The sequence below is a fragment of the Strigops habroptila genome, chromosome 8 (assembly GCF_004027225.2).
Source record: "Strigops habroptila isolate Jane chromosome 8, bStrHab1.2.pri, whole genome shotgun sequence".
NCBI lineage: Eukaryota > Metazoa > Chordata > Aves > Psittaciformes > Psittacidae > Strigops > Strigops habroptila.
In genome coordinates, this window is record NC_044284.2 from 40,132,649 (window position 1) to 40,151,585 (window position 18,937).

At 47.0% G+C, this 18,937-nt stretch overlaps 1 protein-coding gene and 1 long non-coding RNA gene across 2 annotated transcripts in view; one reads left to right on the forward strand and one right to left on the reverse strand.

Annotated features, from left to right (window-relative positions):
* The window catches only part of LOC115611105, a 38,629-nt gene extending 25,945 nt beyond the window's left edge, over positions 1-12,684 (forward strand). Inside the window, exon 3 of the long non-coding RNA XR_003992468.1 lies at positions 12,501-12,684. This is a non-coding gene — a long non-coding RNA (uncharacterized LOC115611105). The remainder of the gene's footprint in view (positions 1-12,500) is intronic.
* The window catches only part of TNR (tenascin R), a 78,195-nt gene that overhangs the window by 45,775 nt on the left and 13,483 nt on the right, over positions 1-18,937 (reverse strand). The gene's annotated exons all lie outside the window — the stretch shown is intronic.

The following is an 18,937-nucleotide window of genomic DNA, read 5'->3' on the forward strand; positions in this document are numbered from 1 at the left end:
GGGCAGAAATTGCAAGCACTGCAGAGGATGAGGCTATTTTGCCAGGTCTGAAAGCTGGGCGTCCCTGGAAAACTGCTAGTGAGGCCACCAGTTGGGAAGGCTTGAGATACAATCAGGAAACCTTCCATCAGAGATGCTTGCGGCACTGTACAAGCAGTAAGGACTTGTCGAACCTCTGTGGTTCTGCTGATGTTTAAAGTTTAAAATGTTGCAGCAGGAGAGAGACTGGGGTTGAAACCTCCAGGAGGCTTATGCAAGAATCTCTGCATGGGAAAATGAGTGGGAAACAGCAGAAGAAACTCTGTTCATCCTTACTGGCAAGGCAGGGTCCCATCTGGGAACAGCCTTGGGTGGTTCCTCGCTGCAAGGGACAGATCCATTGACGTTTCAGAGTGGTTGTCCTTGAGAAGGGAACAACGACAAGGTAACATCCCAACACGTGCACAAATGTATGATGTCTCCAGTTGGGTTTTGCAGTGGGTTAGGGAATCCTTCTGGAGGAGGTCACCATGAGGCTTTCAAGCAGCCTTATATTCTGGCACAAGCTGTTTCCATTTTGGAGCGATTGTTTTACCTTTTGGGATATAATTAATTCATTTGGTGTGGCTTAGTGGGTAGGATGGTCACCAGAAACCAGACATTTAACCTCCACCATGATACTGGCTGTGTTGTTTTGCTGTGGATACCTCTCGCTGCTGCCACTGCTGCTTATCCCCTTTGAAAAATGGGGATAATATAAGGCTAGCTTCCTATGAAATGCTGAGATGACAGCCACCACGAGCTTGTGGAAATTCACTTCTGTGCAGAGGTGCCAATCTAATTTTCCACTCTAGATAGATATGTAATAACCCAAAGTCCTCTTACTCTGGTGGGATTATCTATAGAGCACTTTTCTTCCACAAAGTCCAAAATACTCTACTAAAATGCATATGAGAAAGGAAATCAGCGAGCCCCACAGACTACTTAGACACGTGCAAAGCTGGGTGGGTGACAGGAATGACTCCACTGATTAAACTATGGTAAAACATTAATTTTACAATCTGGTCTGAAATTGGATGGGTTCTCTTCCTATTTCAGCTAGCCTTGCCCACCTCTAACATGGTATTTGGCTGGTCTCTAGGAGGCAAAACTGAATTGTGATGTCTCTGATACCTCATGTTCTTTTAAAAGTGAAGTAAGCAGTAAAGAATGTTCTTTTATCACAAAGCTTGGCTGGAAGATCAATAGCAGCTTCACATGTATTTTTGTCTAATATTTGGTTTTGTAGGGCTTTGAAGGGGGGGAAATGTTGCTTTTCATGCAGCACATGGACGTGATGAGGTCTTCAGCCAGGTTCTGGACTTCTATCATGAATTGCCTCCCTGGTCTGAGCCACTGTGGACAAAACCCTGTGGCCAGGGGCAGGCAGCAAGCCAGGATTGCCCATACCCATCTCGGACCTTCTCCCACCCAAATAGATGGACACCCTGAAGCCAGGACATGGTTAGTGTTTAGCCTACGGTGTCCTGGTGTACCTTGCAGAGGGGCTTTCACTCATTACTGCTTGTACAGTGCTGCAAGATGCTCTGATGGAAGGTTTCTTGATTGCAAGTCGTTATAATCATTCTCATATATGATTAAATTTCCTGGCAGAGGATCTAGTCTTCTAGATACATGCCTGCCTTGGCTGTTCTGGAGAAGCCAAAGAAATGCCAAGTGTTGCTAATGGCTATTTTGAAATTCCATCTTCTTCACCCTATGCTTCTCCTTTCTAAAGCTGCTGCAGCTCTTGCAGGTGGGATGGCTAATTACAGGGGGTGGTACCAGCCATAAATAATTAGGCTGGCTCATCAACTGCTTTAAGTCCATGTGGCTCTACTGATTTCTGTGCTCTTTTTATGTCAGTTGGGATCAGGTCTATGCCCTATGCAAAGTTGGAATGCTAAAAGGGTATAACAGTTAATTGTAAGGAAAGCCATGTGTTTGGAGAAGATTCAAGCGTGGTTTTTAAATCTTCACACCCTGCGAAGAGTAACATTTAAAACCAACCAATGTTAAGCTCTGTAGAGTTGGCTGTCAAGCATGGAATGGGAGAAGACAGGGTGGGAAGGTCTCATCGCTTCACCTGTCTCCCCCTACCATGTTTTCTGTCAATGGTTTTGAGCGGGGCTTGGTTCAAGCCAGGACTTCTCTGTGCACCCAGCTGCTTCTCTGTCTCTCAGAGCTACTTTTTATATCTCCTCTGTGCTGCTCCTGTAGCTATGATCACGCCAGTACCTATCGCAGAATTTTCTGCCCCTCCTGGATGACCCGAGAGTCTTCCTGTCCCCCTAAACTGCCAAAGCCAGGAGGCACAACTTTTTTTCTTGTTTTGTTTTGGTTCTGTGTTTTTGTTTTGTTTTTTTTTTTTTTGTTTTGTTTTTGCTGGGGGGGGGGGGTGTTGTGGTTTTTTGGGGTTTTTTTGGTTTTTTGTGGGGTTTTTTTGCCAGGGGTTTTTGGTTTTGTTGTTTGGTTTTTTTTTTAAGATAAATCAAAGATTTATTCTGGTTTTGAGAATTTGCAGGTAAATTGGTAATTTCCAAAGTCACTATAGTGTGCAGTCCTGAGCTGGCACAACTTCAGCCATGTTATACAGCACATGTAAGTTTTTTTATAGTGGCCTTTGGAGTTTTTTATTTATTTATAGACAAAACTGCTACGTTATGTGTTTGCTGGGTTTCACTGAAAACTCCTCCCGTAAGAGCTGGCCAGACAGTGAAGGTGGGAGCACCTCTGAAAAATATCTCGGGATGCCATGAAACTGTGGGGACAGGGATAAAGGGTGTTCTACCTGCAGTGGGATCATTCAGTGCTCTGTCTTGTGCTGCCCGCTCCTAGTGCAACAGGGCTGTCCACAGGGGTTAGTTGAGATGCTGGAAACCTCTGCCCTGAGCCAATTAGGCAAACATAGTCAATGTGCCTTAGGGTTTCTTCTGGGTGCTTTGCCTGGATAATGCCCTGGAAAATGATGAGTGTGGCTGTTAAAGCTGGAAGAAGGGTTTCCTGCCATCTGGATCAGTGCATCTGGGTGGGGAGAAGTTGCTGGAGACTCAGGCAAGGAACTACTTCCCCTGAGCTGCCATGCTCCGTCTCCCTGAATGGACTTAAAATCCTGCTGGCTATCATGTTTTGCATTTTTGCTACACTTAAACCACAGGATAATGCTTCTGTACATTATCATAAGCCCTTCAGAACCCCACTGAAGTACCTGCTTTCTGAGGAGCTTAAAAAAAAAATAAAAACAACTTCTCAAAAAGCACTCCAGTGACCCATGAATTCCCATGAAGCACTTCAGTACGTATGACCGGAGGCTTCAGTGTTATGAATCTAATTCTGAAAAAGCCTGGAGATTGATTTATGACTGTGAGATGCACACAGGCTTTGGAGACATGGGAGAGATGATGACTTGTTACCTGGCTCTGGAAATACTTCAACATTGGACCATGATCATAGGTGTACCCATGGTGAGTCCATCTGTCTTGCAGCAGACCTGCTTACAATCTCATCAGGCACTTTCCAGCAAAAGAAAATGCAAATTCATGTAGAGTTGAGCTTTTAAAAAAGTGGTTTGCTAGTTTGGGGAGCCCAAAATACTTAAGTGAAAAGTACTGATGTCAATAGAATCTGTTGATCTGACACTTATCTGGTGCCTCGGCTGTGCTTGCACGCCTCAAGCTGTCTGTTTCAGGTCTGTGGTTCTTGTTAGCATGGGGTTTTCATAGAATAGTTTTGGATTGGAAGGGACCTTTAAATGTCATCTATCCAACCTGTAAGAGCATCTTCAACTAGATCAGGTTGCTCAGAGCCCTGTCCAACATGACCTTGGATGTCTCTGGGGATGGCGCATCCACCACCTCTCTGGGGAACATGTTCCAGTGTTTCACCACCTTCATAGTAAGAAATGTCGTCCTTACATCTAGTTGAAGTTCTCTGGGGATAAGTGGTGGAAACTTGCCTGCATTTCATGTCAGCCTTCCTTGTCAGCATTTTTTTCCTGTATGCTGTGACAGCAGGAGCTTAAATCAAATCTTAAATAGCCATAAAAGTGTATTGGTTGCCGAAGTCACTGTTTCCTAGGGCTGGGAGGCAGTACTGTGGCTGCTGGAAGCGACCATCTCATAGTGAAAAATCCACAGAAAAATGGGATCTGGGGCAAGGTAAGACATTGAGGGAGCAAATGTGCTCATGAACAGCAGTTCTGTGAGCCTGCCAAGTGCCGTTGAAGGCAGTGGAGCATCCTGCAGGCGCTGTTCCAACTCCTGGATTCAGTCTGTGTCTGGCTGCTAGAGCAATGTGTTGGTTGACGAAAGCAAATTGAAGCATATCAAAGCAGCTCACAGACTTGTATGAAGTTAAACTTTGTATGGGTTTAGTTGGAAAATGGTGTCAAAGCCTCAATGTTTATTTTAAAGGAAATCTCTCAAGCAGTGTTTCAGGATAACTTGTTTTCTGAGTAACTCTGTGCTGTCTAAGGGGAGGGAAGAGAAGCTATCACAAACACAGGTTTTTGGTGGGTCTTGGTGTCCAGCTGCCAAACCTGGCTGGAGGGCTGATGCTAAGAAAGCAGAGCGACCTTTGCAGAGAGCCACATGCTGCCCATGAGCTGAGCTTACTGAGGGAGAATAAATTACCTAAATATACTGCTCTGGAAAGTACGGCCAAGCCTTCAAGGGAGGCAGAAACAACACAAAAGCCAAGGGATGTGTGTGTGGATTTACTGTGTGGGGGTCACAGCCTTACACACCGGCTGCCTGGGACTTGGCATGGCCTTTTGGCTGCTTCCTTTGCTTAATTTTTCTTTCCTCCCTAAAAATCGGGGAGGGAGATGCATCATAGTGAGCCCCCTGTCTGCTGTGGGAGGCAGCTGATGTTGCTGCACACCCAAACATGTTCAATCCATAGCTGTGTGCTTCCAACCTCCTGGACTTTGCCATCTCCTCTGCCCAGCATCCCAGAGTCCCTTGTGGGGCTCTGGGGTAGGGTTTGGGCTCAGAATATATATGTGTGTGTATATATATATACACACACACACACATATATGCATATATATGTATATGTATACATATATTTTTTAGACCCAAACATCAGAGCTGCTGCCACTTGCCTGAAGACTGAGTCAGACTGGGCTAATACCCAGCTGAAACAGCTCGTGAATCCAGTCCTGTTGGTTTGTATGCTGTGTGAGATGATATCATGGTCCTGAGCTCATCAGCAGTGTCTGAAGAAGACAGCCCTTTCCTCCAGCTCTGTATAGGGTAGGCACATCCTGGCAGTGATAGGTGCTCTGCAACCCCTGTGTCTCACTGGTGCTTTGCACTATTCAGGTGGGGAAAATCATGTTCCCAGAAGGCAGGGGTGGCCAACGGCAGCAAGGATGCCTTGACTGCACCAAATCCATCTTCTGGTGTCTCTGCCCTGCTCACAGCAGCTGCGGGCAGGGTGCTGGTGCAGCAGCCTGCACCTCTGGCAGCACTGCTTAGTGCTGTAGGTTGGTCTGGTGCTGGTGGAAGTATGTCAGGTCCCCAGGATCTTGCTGTGACATCCATTTTATGTTCCTAAGTGAGGATGCTGCAGAGGAGAATCCCTTGGAGGGGGGGGTGTGTGTGTGAGAGAGAGTGACTGGGGTGGGTGCCCAGCTTAATCCCACTGATCAGCTCCAAGTGAGAGATGTCAAACCCAATAGCTGTGTCCCTCACCATATGTGCCACCACGGCACTTCCATGAGGGGCCCTGTAATGTTGCAGGACCTGGACAAAGCAGCACCATCTCTGCAGGACTTCTCCTCGGATCATTGGACTCCCTTTCTCTTTCTCCTCCTCTTCTAATCACTTCACCCCACCTCTCTTGGGCACATCCCCCGTATCTGAGCAACCCAAGAGTTCACAAGAAATCAAGCTTCAACATTCTGGACATGTAGATGAAGTGAGAAGTTCTGCCGTGGGGGAGGAGTGAATGCACACACATCCATGCAGACACAGGCTGGACAATGCCCATCATGAAAACCCTGCAGTGGTTGAATGTACATTCTCTAGCTCGAAAAAAGCAAACTTTAATTTCTACGATGCCAGCAACAAATTGGTGTGGAGGCAACATTGTCACTGATGGCTTTGGCACTGTTGTCCACAAAGGTAAGGGGAAAGGAGCACCAGAGCCTGTTCCCAAAGGACTGGTTTGACTCCCATTTTTTTCATGGATGATGATCGATTTGATTTTATTTCCTCCCCTGCCCCTCTCCCCCCCTCCCCCCGCCACTGCTTATGATTTGTTTTATACAACATCCAGTCATGGTCCCTCACTACTTAAACAGCACAGCAATGGCCATGAAAACACCCTCTGTTAGGTCATCTGGACTGGAAACCTGGACTGGAAGCTGTACATCTGAGTTCAGCCCAAAGCTGGGTCCTGGTGAGACCCACAAGCTCACACTCGTTGGCTGTGACATACCTGAATTTTATGCCAAACTAAACAACCGTGGATGCCAAGAGAGAAGAGTCCAACTCTCAAATCCTTGCAAGACTTAAACAAAGAATTAAGAAGAAACTATAACTTGGGAGAAATGTAACTTGAGTTACATTTCCTAGCTTTTAGCCCCCTTGAAAGCAATACAGAGCTTAGTAGAAAATGGCTTGCTTAGACGTTTTTGTGGATCATGCTTTATGAAAGGGCAAGAATAATTCTCCCTGCCATAAAAAAAAAAAAAAAAAAAAAAAAAAAGGCACTGCATGGTTAAAACCACTATTAGAAAGAGCTATTAAATCCTGCAGGTTTCAGGGTAGCTCCATTAGCTGCATTGCTATAGCATTGTGTAGGTTGCCCACAGGGTACATTTCTCAGGGAGCTTGAACTGCATACACCAATACTAAGGCATCTAAAAAAGCCAAAATAACACCATTTCTTCTCTTGCATAATGGGGATTTTATCTCCCTTTTTATTTTCTTCTCTCTCCAGCAATTTCAGAAATGTCCTGAGGTTATGCCCAGATGCTGATAACCTCACAAGCTTGGGTAGAGGGAAAACATCAGAGAGATACAACAGGGTACATGGCATATGTGTGGACTTTCCCCTTTGGCAGTAGGGCTGCTCACCTGGGTGGCTGGTCTAAATGGGGTAAGGCTGCTGAGCACGGAGCATGATCAAAGCAAGCTTACAATGCCTGAAAAAGTTGGTCTTGGTGGGGTTTTTTTTTATTATTTATTATTATTATTATTATTGCTGTGCCTTTCCATGGTAAAATGATCTGTGCAAGATTAGGAAAGCCAGCTGTGGCTGGAGCCAGCCCCGTGGGGGATAATCATGTGCTTATTACTGGTTTTATAGCCTCCTGCCACACTTCAAGACTGACTAATCCCTCAGTGGTGGTAAAATATGCCCCTGTGATGAGTTATGAGGATGCAAATGATGCCATCAGCAACAACAGCTGGTCACATCACTGTAGAAACCCCAGTGCCTCTGGGTCCCAGTGCAGCACCTCACCCCATAGCACCAAGCCTTGCAGCAGTACTTCTCCCAGCACCCGAATTTGTCCTCCTGGCTAAAGTCACCTGGGTTGCCATGGAGCCTGGAGGGGCTTTGGCTGCTGCCCAGAGGTTCTGAACATGCCAGACTGGGAACTCAGTGAAAAGCAGGTGGCAGAGAGCAAAAGAAGCGTTCAGCCCTTACTCCATCAGGTTTCCCTTAGCTAGGAGGGGAAGTCCCGCTCCGAGTCTCCCTCTGGCAGCCAGCATCAGCTCAGCCTCATTAGTTCATCCATCCTTTACTTTTTTTCTTTCTCTACCTTGCTATCCCAAAGGGAAATCGCAGCCACTCCTCCACAAATGGAAGGGCCTGGGCTATGGGAAGACCTCAACCCGGGCATTTCTTAGTGTGGATAATATTGTTGCAGCACTTAAAGACTGGCTGAGCAGAGAGCTCTGTGTGAAAGCAGGCTCCAAAGGGCTTAAATGCTTTAAATTAAGGCTGGTGGACAGGGCATTGTTCCTTTCCAGCTCTGTGTGGCTGGTGCCTTCCCATGCACTGCTATGGGTTTGAATTATTTTTTTTTTTCCTCTGCTCTGGCTTTTTTTCAGGCTTTCCTCTACATCAGGCAGCTGTACCCAGCTCTATTTTAAAATGACCAGCAAACATTCTGATCCCATGAAATCCTTGTGCAAACTCCTCTGGAGCTTCCTGGACAGCTCGATACTGATGATGAGGGACATCTTACCACTACAAACCTCACAAGCAACAGCATCTGAAAGCCAGCTATTACAGTTTCTTGACAAGGGTCCATTGCCTTCCTTGGTTTCTATTATGTGACAGTGCTCACAAATTTTTCAAATTGTTGTTTGTCAGGTGATGACAAAAATGGGAGGTTTTTCTTCAATTTCCCTTTGTACCACAGCTGGGTAGTCACTAAGGGCTCTGTGCACAAGTTCATCCTGAAGTCAGACAGTTTCTTTTCCAATTTCCCTTCCTATCCTTCGCTCTCGTTCCCTGTTTTCCCTTTGGGAGACCTGTTGTAGTGTATTTTCTCCCCCCCTGTATCTATCAGAGCTTGATTTGGTGACCAGCCAGGAGAGAAAGGACTTGCAATTGCTTTGCCCTTTGGTGGGTTAGGTTATTGTGACTTCATGGTTTTCTGTTGGGAAAGTGATTAAGAAGAAAAAGTCCCTAAAGTCCCCTCTGTGACTGCAAATTGATTTTTGGTGATAAAAAAATGTCCCTAGGTTACCTCTGAGGCTGGTGCAATCTCCTGCATTCTTTTTTTTTCCATCTTTTTTTCATCCTTAATATTTTTATTATTATTGTTAGCTCTTCCATTTATTTCACAGGTGGTTTGAATTTGAAGGACATTTCTTCTCCCCTCCCTCTTGGACATGTGCAGATGGTATTTTAAACCCATTAAACCCTGATTCCTGTAAGCAGGGGCAGAATTCACAAAGGTTTTGGGGAGCTCTGGGTGAAACAAGCTGAGAGGTGGCAGGTGGAGAGAGACTCACTGACTTGTTGGTTTATGGGTGAAGAGTGGGAGGACTGGAGAAAGGCTCTCATCTGCTGTTGAGTTGGGGATCAGCAGAACCAGAGGCACTTGATGTGTATGGGAAGGATCCTGAATCAGGGGAAGTTGGGATCCCCTTAATAACGAAAGGCATCTGGTCATGCCATCAAAGTGAGGAGGTGCCACATAACCACAGGTGAATACAAGGAATGCCAACAAATGGCAGGAAAAAAATAGGCGGTGGGATAAGAAAAAGGATGAGAAAGCAAAGAACAGGGAAAATGTGCCTGTATGCATGTGGCTGAGCACAGCAAATAAAAAGGCTGATGTAGACATCCTAGTACCTTGCTCAGACTAGGGCTTAAATAGTATTATAGGGACTTGGTGAGGTAAGTAGGGTCTCCAGCATGACCTGCTGGAGAAGAGCAAGCAAGGAATGAAGGGTGTGTGTGTGTGTAACTAGATGATCTTAAGGTCCTTTCCAACCCTAACTATTCTATGATTCTATAAAGAAGTGCACCAAGAATGGAGCATGCTTGTTCTGAATGTTAGCAAGGGGTTGGGAAGAAGCTATTTCAATGTGGGTAACTTAAAAGGGGTAAAACTGGTGGAACAGACCTCATGTGAGTTGGCAGGAGGTGGTAGATAAATACGAGGGACTCTTCAAACCCAGGGTATCTATCTCCACGCAGTAGAGCCTGGTGGTAATGGTATCTTAAACTCCACCGACATCTCTTGAGTGAGTACTACAGCAGGGCAGAATCATTCCATTCCCTAGGTGTGTTAGTGAAACATCTGAACTTCAATGATGACAAAAGGTACTGGGAAAGCTGTTATTTTGGGCTTGGTTTGGGCTAATAGAGCAGAACTGGACGAAAAAAGTAGAAGGTAGTTTCAGGAAATAAGCAACACAATAGCGGAGCCCAGAATGCCAAAAGAAAGGGAGTGAGAACAGCAAAGTAAGGATAATGGGCTGCAAAAATCTCAGAGAACCAGTGGGTAGCATCTCTAGGGAAGATAATCCAAGCAGTAAAGAGTGCAGGGAAGTTGGCAATTACCTGAACTGACTGCGTTAGTGGCACCACAACAACCCATTCTGATGCGGAGGAGCAAGAGGAAGGTGGCACACAGACCTGATGGACCTCAGGCCCAAAGAAGAGTTACAGAAAAGGGGAGCTGAGGTCAGAGACCCAGCGATGGGGACGACAGAGCAGCAGCTCTATGGCTGCAAGTTGCAGATACGAAGGTGCAGAACAAGCTCCAGCGGGCTGAGATAAAACTTTTGTAAATGGACAGGAAGGAGAAGGAGATCTGAGGAAAGCCCAAGCATGTTGCTTAAATGGAAGAAGAAAACTAAGGGATTCAGCATGGGCTTTGCTTCATCCTTCCCTTGCGCCCAGCTGATTAGGACAGGATGATTATACTGGGCAGGAGCCCAACTCAGATGAGGGGGGAAGACCTTCCAGTGTATTTAGACCAGTCAGGTGTGCTTGTGTTGGCTGGGCCTGCCAAAATCCCCCTTGGGCATACTTCCAGTTCTAACCCAACCTTGAAAGTGTTCGGAACTTTTCCAACACTGCAGGAGCTCGGGGCAGGCTGGGAGCCGCAGCAGGGCAACCCCAGGAGTTAGAGGCTTCAAAACAGGGAGCAGTGCAAGAGGAAGTTATTAAGCAATCAATTTGTAAGAACCTTGAGTATAATGAGGTTATAAAGTAACAATTGACATGGGTTTGTCAAGAACAAGTCAAGTAAAACCAATCTACTTTTCTCTGCTGACAGGATAACTGGGCTTGTGGATAGGGAAGCAGTGGTGAATGGGCTGGTATTTGGCCGGTGTTGTGTGGCAAGCAGCTGTGGGAGGGTGATCTGCTCTGCAGGAAGGATTGGGGACCTCAGGCTAAGCTTCAGACGGAGATGAAGAGCAAATGCATTGCACTGGAGTTAAAATGCAAACCTCAATGCATGATATAGCTCTCTGCAACTACCTGAAAGGAGGATGGAGCAAGGAGGTGGCTGGTCTCTTCTCCCAAGTAATGAGTGATAGGATAAGAAGTAATGGCCCCAAGCTGCACCAGGGGAGGTTTAGACTGGATATTAGGAAAAATTTATTCCCCGAAAGGATGATAAGGCATCGGAACAGGCTTCCCAGGGAAGTGATAGAATCACTGTCCCTGGAAGTGTTCAAAAAACATTGTAGATGAGTCCCTTAGTGACATGGTTTAGTGGTGGACGTGGCAGTCCTGGGGTAAAGGTTGGACTGATGATCTTAAAGGTCTTTTTCAACCTAGTTGGTTCTGTGATTCTATGATGCCATCAACTGCTTTCTGAATTGTCCCCCTGTGGTAGTGCCTATTTCACTGCAAGTTGATGTGCTCCCTTGTGTGCCTATCCCAGTGCTGCAAAGACCAGCCTGACCTTGCTAATTCCTCCTCATGATCATCAGCTGGTCTCCATCACCATCATCTGTGCTGCAGTGGCTCCTCATCCTCATCCTTGCTGTGGGCTACCCTCACTAGGCACCACTAGTTGTTTTCCCTCCCCACCCCATCCCTGTTTCCTAGGTTTGAGGCTCTGAAGGGCAGCCTCGCCCTAAAGCAAACATTGCAGGACTTGCCCAGGTCATTTGTCATGATGCTTTTTATTGTCTTCTCTGCTTTGTACCTCATGCTGCAGCACAGCATCTCCTCTTGCCAGGATCTGCGCCTCTGCCTTGCATCTCCAGGGACCGTGGTCCTGCTGCGCTCATTGCGTGGCTGCATTTGTCTTAAGGATTGACCCTTGAGTTGTTATTAGCCTCGTGGTCACCTCCAGCACTGCCTGTCATGATGAATTAGAAATAGAGTCCTCTCTGCATCGTAGTCCTCGTTAAACCAACCATCCCTTCTACCTGCTGCAGTCGTCACCTCATTATAACTCCATTACCTTTAACAACAACTCTGTTACCATCCATTATCTTTCTTATCATCTTCTTTACAAGGCTGTTATCTGCACCTCCTCCTTTACAGCCATCCCCTCCTCAATTACGATTCCATTATCTTTATTACCACCCCATTACAATCATAATTATTCCCATTACAGTTTTGAGATCTGTGTCTCCATCCAGAGAAGTCGGTGTCTCCATCAGCCCCATCACCAGCAGCACGTCTTTCTCATTCAGTGCTCCTCATTCCCTTCATTGCCTAGTAGAGTTACCACCACCTTCTCTGCATTCGGAATTATCCCCATACCAATGGTGGAATTTTAATTATTTTCCGTTACAGTTTTATAGTCCTTTGCTGTTACTGCTTCCTTTATCGGCTATTTTCCTTTCCCTGAAGTATCATAGTTGGGATGGGTACTGGGGTGTGAGCTGAGACTCAGGTCAGTGATACTACACTGACCCACACCAGCCCTGAGCAGGTACCTTCACCTCATCTCTGTCTTCCATTGCAACTCCAGCATTTAATCTCTGTTGCAGCCCTAATTACTGATGTTATCTTTCCGTTATCTTTCCATTATCTTTCAGATCATCTCTGTCGCAGTTTCCCTGACAGACATGAACACCTCCTCCAGCAGGTGGTGCCCCTTCTCCACCCACCCGGGTGGAGGAGCATCCTTGACTCTGATTTTCCATACCTAAAGCTGGACAACAGCTCTAGAGACTGCCTATTCTTTTAAATAAAAAGATCTGTGCGATATTAGTAGAAGTGGGGTTTTTTTCAAAGGTACCAACTTTCATAAATTCTTATGGTATAGCCCCGAGCTCTGTGTCTCGTTGGTGTCGCTTTCTGCACAATTTCAACTGTGTGCCCACCCCAGGCACTGCTAGACCTGTCTGTGCTTCCCCGACACCACCACCTTCATCTTCCAGAAACCATGCTGGTCACTCAGGAGCGGCATTTGGCAGCTCTTTCATCACCACTAAGAGGAGGGAAAAAGCTTCTCAGCAGGCAGAGGGTAGGTTATCTCATTCAGGGTGCCATGGAGGAGCAGGGTACAATTTTATTCCCTGTGTAGCACTGATGCAGCTGAGCACAAGTACTTTGCCTGCAGGTCTGATGCCCACACTCCTCAAGAGGACATTGAGAGATTGGAGTGGTTACAGAGAATCGCAAAACTCCCCAAGGGTGGGGAAACTGCCAGCTTTAGTGAGCTCAGTCTGCTTAGTTTATCACAAAGATTGAGAGGTGACTTCATGATTTCCTATAAGAACTGTCAAGGCAGGGAAATACTAAAGAAGGTACTAAAGAGCTCTTTACAGCAGCAGTGAAAGGAAGACTGGGAGCGATGGCTGGGAGCTAAGGTAGGCAAATTTGGATGACTGATGCAGCACATGGGGTTTAAAGTGAAAGCAATGCCCATTCCCAGCAGCTCCAGGAGGCTGCTGGAAAGGGTGCTATCCAACAGCTCATGACTGACATTTCTTCATGTCCCTAAACCCTGCTGTCTGCGGGTGATGTTCAGTGGCAGAGAAGCTGGTAACAGCTTGCAGATAATTAACATCTCTGGTGTAACAGGGAATGTAGCTCATGTTTGAACGCCCCTGGGTTATTTCCCACAATCGATAAGCTTCGTAGATAATGTGTCCCTCAGGGGGAGAAAAATGCTACCTTGCGCTTATCAGATTTTGTACTCTGTTTGGTATAGCAACACGAAGAGGGAGTATGGCTCAGAGGGAAAAATGAAAGATAGAAATGAATAAGGGAGTGACGAGGATGGCCCTGGCAGAGCGAGGGAGCTCAGACTGGGTGGCCCTGTGCAGCTGCAACCTTCCCGAGATGCTGCCAGGGAGCACCAGGAGGAGAAAGCTGATGAAAAGCTAACGGAGGAGGGCGAGCTGCCATGCAGACACACCATGCAGATATCATGCACATGGGGCAGATAACAGCTCCCAGCACCACACTGCAACCCTGTTGCAGGCTTTGCGTGAGTTTTTGTTAAGTCTGACTTGGTTGAAGGAGACCAAAGAAAGGGAGATGAAGCAATTAGCATCTCTCTCCTATTATTTCTTTGCTTTGCTGCTTGTAAAGGCACCTGACGGAGCTAAGCTTGCTGCAAACATGGGGCAGTGCCCTCCCCAGCACTGACACTCTTGCTCTGTCATGCCAGTTCCACAAAGATTTTGGGCGAGCAGTTAAGCAACCCAGTGATGCCCTCTGCGCACCTCGGTGCAGGAAATCTAAGCTCTTTTGGGGTCAAGGGGAAGTATTTGAAGAATTGGGAAGCAGCACCGGGATGGAGACTGGCTCTCCTGGCTTTTGGTTTTGGTCTGTAGCTGCAGGTTGCCTCTTAAAAAGCATAAACTGGGATTGCCGGGGAGCAGCTGGAGAGCCGCCTCGCTGCCACACCCTGCTGCCTGTACCTTGGGGTTTTTACTGTGTAAAAGCAAGCAGCTGGCAGGAAGCAGGCAGCATGGTGACAAACACCTCCAGGATTAAAATAACACACCCAGTAGCCCTTGCTAGCAGGTTTGTTCTGCCCAGGCTGCTCACTGCACATCTGGAGCCAGAACATCTGGGAGGTTTTATAAATAAAAAGGAAACACAAGTTGCCCTGACGTAAAACACAGAATTACGATAGGCAGTAGAGGATGGAAGTTTTTACAGGCTTCGAGGCACTGGAAAGTTTTGGCAAGGCAAGTAAATAATTCTGGAGTTGAACCGGGGTTGCCCTGTTTCCCACAGAGTCCCTCGTGACGGTGTGATCCTGCTGCTTGGCAGCCCACATCCCCTTACAGTGGGCTATTTCCATTATGCACAGACATCTGCAAACTGCAAATAATCCATCACCTCCAGGCTGGGACCTGGACTGGCCAGAACTGCTTTTACCACCCCACACCCCATTGCTAACCAGTTGCAAACAGCAGCTGAGGATGCCTGTCCCCCAAGAGGGATGTGCTGGGATGTGCTGGGCTGTGGTTAGGAGCAAGCACGCTGCAAACTGCCAGGCTGAGAAAGGAGCACCTTGGGGAGTCTTTAAATGCAGCTCAATTACATTAGCTATACACCAGCCAAGGGGATAATTTACCATCTCCAGACAGATGCTTTACTCCTTGCAACAAGATGAAAACAAGAAGGAACGCAGCCCCATGCAGGTGCTGCCCATGCCTGGGGACAATCTGGTCCCTGAGCATCTCTGACAGGTCAAGAACCGCTGCTGATAGCTCTGGCATTTCCTTGCAAAACATCAGCCCCAGAGGCTTTTCTGGCAAGTGGGTTTCTACACGTGCCTGACCTAGGAATACCCACGTACAACCCTACCTGTAGGAGTAAATAGTATTTGCTGAGCTGCTACCTAAGGGTTGGGTTTGCTCCCTGTTACCCTGGGGAGGGCGTTTTTGCAGGCAGCATGAATGGTCGCTGCTCCCTGCTGCTGGAAAAGTGCTCTGGGTCTTGGCTGCTGGACCATTCAGCTGATTCATGGTTTAATTTCAAGTTTTGTGGTGCTGGCACCATCTCCTGGTCTAATTTTGCCCCCAGCCCATCACCAACCCACCAGAGCAAAACTCAGCCACCCCCAGGGTCTAAACCTTGCCCACCCTGGTAAGATGCTGCACTGAGAGCAGCGCAGCATTGCATTGCAGGGACCAACGGGAGCCAGCACATCCGTATCGGGGTATCTCTCCATCACTGTACCTCCAAGAAAATCCCAGTTTTCCAAGCTGATGGGGCTGGGGCCTGTTAAAGCTTCCCAGCACCACTCCCAGTCCCCCCCCTCCCCCGGCGCTGCTCCAGGAGCTAGAGCCCAGATGGTGTGAACAGATTACTGCAGCCTCCGGGGCTATCCATCCTGGGCACTTTGGCAGGCCTGAACTCCCTCCAAATGACAAAAATAAATAAAATCTCTCAGCATTAAATGCTGGGAAACCCATGAAAAAGCTGTGTACACAATGAAAACAAATATATGCTTAAACAACCTCTCTAACAGTATTTCTATAAAATGCCTCTCTAAATAACAGCAAGTGAAAGGCTTGCTCTGTCCTGATTAACATCAGTTGAGGAAGATTGTCTGTATCAAATCATTACTGTCAGCTGATTAAAAATGAATTAAATCAAATGTAAAACAATTCCCAAAACATCCTCTTGCCTTTCCAATTCAGGGCCGAAATAAAAATAACAATAAACCCTATAACACTCAAGAGCAAATACAGCACTAAGTCACCACAGCCTGAGGATTAAGCAAGTGATAGGATCCTGGGACAGAATGGGATGGATAGGATGGGATGGATAGGGTGGGTTGGGATATGGAAGCCTGGCCATTGTCGCCCCATGGAGAGGTGACAGGAGCAGGCATAAGAGTCATAAGGGATAAAGAGGATGCTGATAGGGGTTAATTAAAATAACCCAAACAAGCCACCCATTCCTTTGCCTCTTGAACAGACCCCTTTTTGAAGGGCTGGAGTCAGCTAAAGTGAGTTTTTAACATCTCTCATTTTTGTTTTACTTTTAGGAATCCCAGCAGACCCCTATGTAAATATATCTGAAGCAAAGTGCAAAGTCACAAATCTCAAGTGTCAGGTTAATAAATCCATCCCAATGGGACTACATTCCAGCACTGAAAGCCAACAGGAGATGCTCTCTTTCACGCAGCAAAGCCCCATCCCAGTGTGTTTACAGAGAAAACATCCCCAGCAGCATCCCTGGTGAACACCAAGGAGAGGGAAAAAGTGCGCAAACCCTGCATTTGCTAGCCTTCACAGGCACCATCCTTCCCCATAAAAGCAAGCTCCAGGAAAGCCTCTGAGTAATGGAAAGACCTTAAATATTCCTTCTCCTGATACTTATTTTTCAGCTGTTTCTATTTTCTCAATTATTTTCTCAATGACTGCATAGCAATTGCTGGGTCTCCCCAGGACCCATAAACTGGAGTGCTCCAAGGTCATCCCCAAGAGGCATCCTAAGCTGGAGCAATGAAAAAGAAAAGTCCCAAAATTTTTGAGGTGTGGGGAGTGCATCCTCCACTGAAGCTGTGCTGGTGACACTGCTGCAATGTCCCTGTGGTCCTCTGCATGAGCTGGCCAGAGAATTTTAGGTCTTGGGGTAAGGCTGCTGGCAAAATCCATGTTGCCAACACTTCTTGGACACAACCCCACTATGTTACAAAGGAGAGTCTAATTACTAACTGTAATTACAAAGAAAAAGGAGTAAATCACCTAGATTATTTTATTTTTTGGCCTTCATAGAGTGTCTTCAATATAATAAAGAAGAATAATTGACAACTGGAGGGGCTTGCCACCCTGACACTTTAACGATAGCCTATTTTAAGACACCAGAACTGCAACTCAGTGGTTCTAGAAGTTGTAAAAACTGTTATAAAAACTACTCTCTGTCCAAGAAGTTGTAAAAACTTGTCTCCAATGATAAGGGGTGCATGACTGCTGGGGAGTGCCCTGGGGTGCAGGCATCCCTGTCAGGTCCAGTCCCTGGGAAAAGATGACTGTCCCCCACCCCCATCAGCATCTGACCCCATGGGGTGCTCAGGAACCTGAAGGATGCAGGGGAGAGCAAAGCATCACGAGGGTGGGTTTTTTCTCCACACCAGCCATGCCATAAAAAGAGCAACTAATTCCCTTCTGATGTCAGGGAGAGAGGGGAATGAGCAAAGCTGGGCATGATGGGTCTGCAGCAGAGGAGGTTTGCTCTTCTGCAAGAAGTGTGGCCAGCAAAAATGCCTGTATGGATGAGCAAGATTTTCTGGTTTTCACTCTGCCCCTCTCCAGCTTTCCAACAGGAGGACATCCCTGCATCTTCCCTGCAGTGCTGGCACCCTAAACCCAGCAGAAATCCCCACTATGAGTGTTATTAGGAGCACTGTGTGTGCTATGCATGTATGCATACATATTTTGGAGCATCCTTTTGGGGTGCAAGGTGATGCATTTAATAACACAGCCTTGTTGGGGGCTCATTGAGGGTTGAGGGAAGGCAGCATGGTGCTGGGTTACGGTGCATGGCTGCTGACAGGAATTAGCGCTGAGGTGCCACTTGCTTTGTTTCAAATAGCTCTTTCAACTTGGGCAGTAAAATTAATGTCTGAGCGGATAGCTGGGAAAATAGGAAGCCGTATAAAGCAACTTGGCACTTGGCAGGGGAATTGAGATGAGCTGCATTTTGGAGATGCTGGGTTTTGATTGTATTTCTTTTCCCTACAGAGAAGCAGAACAACCTGGCATGGCGGGTGCCACATCCCCATCCGTCCGCCCCGCACTCAGCTCTCCCTAACCCCCAGATCCCTAGTACTGCTCTCATCTCTCATCTGCTTATTTATCCACCTTGCTTTTCTCTTGATTCTCCCATCTCCTGCATGTTTATCTAGCCCTCCAGCCACTCAGTCCCTGCTTTATTCACTCTCTCCTGCCCAGCCTCTATCTTGCACTCCTGGTTAGAGCTTTACCTATTTATATTCTTAACCTTTGCCTCTCTTTCGTCTGTCTCTTTAATCTGTGCATCAATCTCGTTTATGGCCTCCATCGTGCTGCTCATCTCGGATGCATTACTGGTGAGCTAATACAGCCCCATCTCTATGCCCTCTCTCCTAAGATGTTCCCAGCTCTATCTCCTCCACACAGCAAAGTGTGGTGGAAGAAGACCCTTCAGCACAGAAGCACAAGGCACAGGATCTCAACATCCCACGCCAGAAATTATTCCCCTCCCTGACATAATTTTTGCCCCATTTTTGGGGTTAGGCTTTGCACACGGGCATCAAGAAACCTGCAGTTGGTGAACATGGTACCCGACCTCCTGCCTCCTTTTGCCATGGGATGGTTGGGGCCCAGCCACGCCACAGAGGACAGCAGTCTGGGGACAAAACTTACGTCTCAGTGATGCTGCAAGACAGGTACCCAGGGAAGATTTCCCAAGATTCCCAGCAGCTGGGCTTCAAGCCTGGAGGATCATCAGATGAACATCCTCAATACATCACCCCATTGCTACACTTTATTTGCTGCTCTGGCACCATGGCTCCATG